This window comes from Alosa sapidissima, chromosome 7 (assembly GCF_018492685.1).
Source record: "Alosa sapidissima isolate fAloSap1 chromosome 7, fAloSap1.pri, whole genome shotgun sequence".
NCBI lineage: Eukaryota > Metazoa > Chordata > Actinopteri > Clupeiformes > Clupeidae > Alosa > Alosa sapidissima.
This window is the reverse complement of record NC_055963.1, coordinates 36,649,352-36,653,537: the sequence shown is the minus strand read 5'-3', so window position 1 is coordinate 36,653,537 and position 4,186 is coordinate 36,649,352.

Genomic DNA, 4,186 nt, shown 5'->3' with positions numbered 1-4,186 from the left:
GTGCCCTGTATCCAAACACACATGCACGCACACATACACACACATATAGACACTTGTGGTAATTGGGTGTATGTGCCTGTGTGTGTAAATGATGTTTTATAAACAAAGTTCGGGTGGAGCCTTCGGGATGATTGACAGCAATTAACTCACCCACTGCCGCCGCAGGGTAGGCCTATTTAAGCCGACCTCCTTTTCCATACGTCACACGCTCCGACGTTCGCGAAATCATCCCCCCTCCTCCCCCTACTCCTCCATTTCACCAATTGCCCTGTTACTCATCCTCCTTACACAGGGGGGTGCAAGCGGTCATCGCTCTATCGCGATGTCCGCTCCAGGCACTCCAGGACCACGGACAGCTACCTTGCCAAACACGCACTTCTCCCATACATTCTAGTCTAGCTGAAGCAATCATATAGAAGGGCGAACTAGTGAATTAAGCATTAAGCCAGAAAGAGTGTGTGTGTGTGTGTGTGTTGAGAGAAAGTGGAATAGAGCATTGTCCAATAGTGTGTGTATAGGTCAGATGGAGAGAGTGCAGAAGGTATGTGTATGTCAGTCACACACATACACCAACACACACACACATACTGTATATATATATATATATATATATATATATATATATATATATATATGATGCCAAACTGTATGAATATCTTTGCTGATAAGGTGTGTGTGTGTGTGTGTGTGTGTGTGTGTGTGTGTGTGTGTGTGTGTGTGTGTGTGTGTGTGATACATCTTCTGTGCTTTCTTTTCTGAACACAATTTTTAATATACACACAGGAAAAACTGTGTCACCTCCATTACAATCTGTGAAAACATCTGTGTGTGTGTGCGCTTGTTTCTGTGTGTGTGTGTGTGTGTGTGTGTGTGTGTGTGTTTGAGTGTGCACTGGCTCTAGTTTTGTCGGTGCTTGTCAGGCCTGTGAAAGATACACACTCTTTTTAAACACACACATACACACACACACACATGCACACATACATTTCACACACCACCACCAAAACACACTCATACCCTCCACACATCCACACAGAAAAATATGCATACAAAAAAATATGTTTGCATATACTTCACACACCCACATACACACCCCGCACACTCCAGTTATATCACAGACTAACTCTCCCTCACACACACACACACTCTAATACACACCCAAACATACACTAACTTTCTTAATATCACATTTACTATAAAAACGTACGTACACACACACACACACACACACACACACATTCTCTTACATCATGACACACTCAGTCACACACTCTAACTGAAATATCATGTTCTGGGAGTACTTTCCTGTCAAGTCAGTTATGTAGGTACAGCTAGCAGAGCATGAGAAGAGTGATTTAACTAGACTGTGTGTGGGGGGGCTTGTGTGTGTGTGTGTGTGTGTGTGTCTGTGCGCACGCGCGTGTGTGTGTGTGTGTGTGCGTGCGTGCGTGCGTGTGTGTGTGTGCGTGCGTGCATGTGTGCCCCTGTCTCTCCTGACTGCAGTAATGTAATTCTCTGTGTCAGTCTTCAGCTTCTGATCACGCCATGCATGTGCTCCTTGCCCCACTCAGAGGAAGTGACATCATCTCAGTCTTCAGCTTCTGTTCACGCCATGCATACACTCCTTGCCCCATTCAGAGGAAGTGACATCATCTCTTCCACATCTTCATCTCCCTTTGCTTTTTCCCATCGGTGTGAGACTTCAGCTCAGGGATTCATCTTCCTCTTTTCACATTTGCTATTCCTGGCCTGGCGCTGATCACCCATACACATAGTTTATATCTTCCTTGTAGTTTTGTTACGCTCAAACTGGAAAAAATAATGTAGACACACATACAGATTCACTCAAGCACACGCACACGCACACGCACACACACACACACGCACACACACGCACACACACACACACACACACACGCGCACACGCACACACACACACACAAGCATTTGCTGGAGACCTCCTGAGTATACAGAGTGAAGGGAAACTGAATCAGCTGGAGTGTAAACATTAGTCTAATTACTATCTTCCAATGACATTTCAGCAGCGTCCCAATGAATATTCACATATTGACATTTGCGTCGGAATGTGTTCTAATTGGACGGGATGCCAGGAGGAGCCATGGGAATACTGGAAGCGTTCCACACCAATCATACTCATTAGAGCCGAGATGCTGGATTTTGATTGGATAACGGAGGGACCTTCAACGTTGGGCAACATAAGAGCTACAGTAAAGAAATAAACATTTAATGTTGTGTTGGGATGACATCATGTTAGATGACATCATTATAGATATGATAATACTTTTGTTTGATGTTCCATTTAAAATAAATGTTGACGTTAAATGCGGATTAAGCCCACTAGTGTGTGTGTAGGAATATTATGTGAGGGAGTTATTGTACAGTATACATATTGTACTGTACATAGGTGTATGAGGGAATTCTTGCATGGCTTCATATAGACATTAGAGCAATAATATGGGCAACACTTTAACTACACACAATTCATCATTTATTAAGCCTTTGTTACTTATTAGTTTATGGTTTGTTCATCATTAGTAATTTATTGTTCATACATTACAGACGTAATATGAACATATGTTAATGTTACTGTAACACATTGCACCTACTCACACGGCATACAACACCTTCACCACACACTGAAACAACACTATACTGATTTCCAAACAACACACCCCACCTTCCAACACCACACACTCATCTCCGCATATAGACGCGATAAAAACCTCAAAGACCTCCTCATACGCACCACCTTCACCCGTCACTTACAACCACCACCCCCTAAAGAAAACTTACACTTCACCCCTCACCTATTCATCACCAATATTCATAGTCACTGTTCTGCACCCACTAATCCACTAAACTTAGACACTCCCAACTTAGTATATGCTATCACCTGCACTCACTGTCACATGTTGTACATCGGGGAAACTGGACATACACTTCGCATACGCCTCAAACAACATCTGCACAACATACATAAAAATACACTCAACACTTATCTCGTCACACATTTCCAGACGCACAACATCACACATTTGAGGGTCTGTGGCCTTGAAGGGAACCCAGGCTGGACAATTTTACAGAGGAAAAGAGCAGAGAGATTGTGGATTTTAAAACTTCAAACACTACACCCACAAGGTCTTAATGAAAAATTAAATTAAAGTTTTAAACCACTCTGTGTCTTTTTTACAGCTCCTCTCTTTTATTTCCTTTTAACTTTTATTTTATTCTGTTTTATTTAATTTATTTGACTTTTAGATGGGATTAGTGGGGCGGGGACAACTGGCCAGTGCATAATGGTCCAAACAAGCACTCACCAAAACAAATTTTAATTCTAATTTACCAACCTTAAACTTAACCCTACTGTAACCCTAAATATAACTCTAATCCTAACCCTAACTTGGTATGACAAAAACCGAATGTCACCGAATGTCAACAGAAGCTTTGTCATAAACGTTTATGACTTGTTTATGACACATTCATGTCAGTGTCATGTCAGTCTTATGTCAATACTGTCAAGTAAAGTGTAACCAAAATATGTTTGTAAGTACATGATATATACTTAATAAATGAAACAACCACTTATAAATGAAATCATTTTCCCATTATAAACCAGTTGTCAACTATTACAAAATGCTTTGTTTAGATAGATAGATAGATAGATACTTTATTGATCCCCAGGGGAAATTCAAGTATTGAATTATCGTTTGTAAAGCATTGCTCCTATGTTAATTGTCATGAATAAAGTATTTGTACACACAGTTATAAATGGTTTGTTAATAGTAAATAAGCCTATATCTAAAATATGTTTATAAATGATTGTTAAATTCTCACAATATGGTCTCATACAGACATTAAAGCAAAACTATGTAACAATATGCCATTTTGTGAGGTAACGCTATGGCTATTGGACTAGGTAATGCTATGGTTATCGGGCTAGGTAATGCTATGGTTATTGGGCTAGGTTATGCTATGGTTATTGGGCGGTAATGCTGTGGTTATCAGGCTAGGTTATGCTATGGTTATTGGGCTAGGTTATGCTATGGTTATCAGGCTAGGTTATGGTTATCGGGCGATTATGCTTTTATCAGGCGACTAGTTTTGGTATCTTAAAATTCATTGTCTTATGATGGACAGATAAACATGTGGTTTCCACAACTCTGTG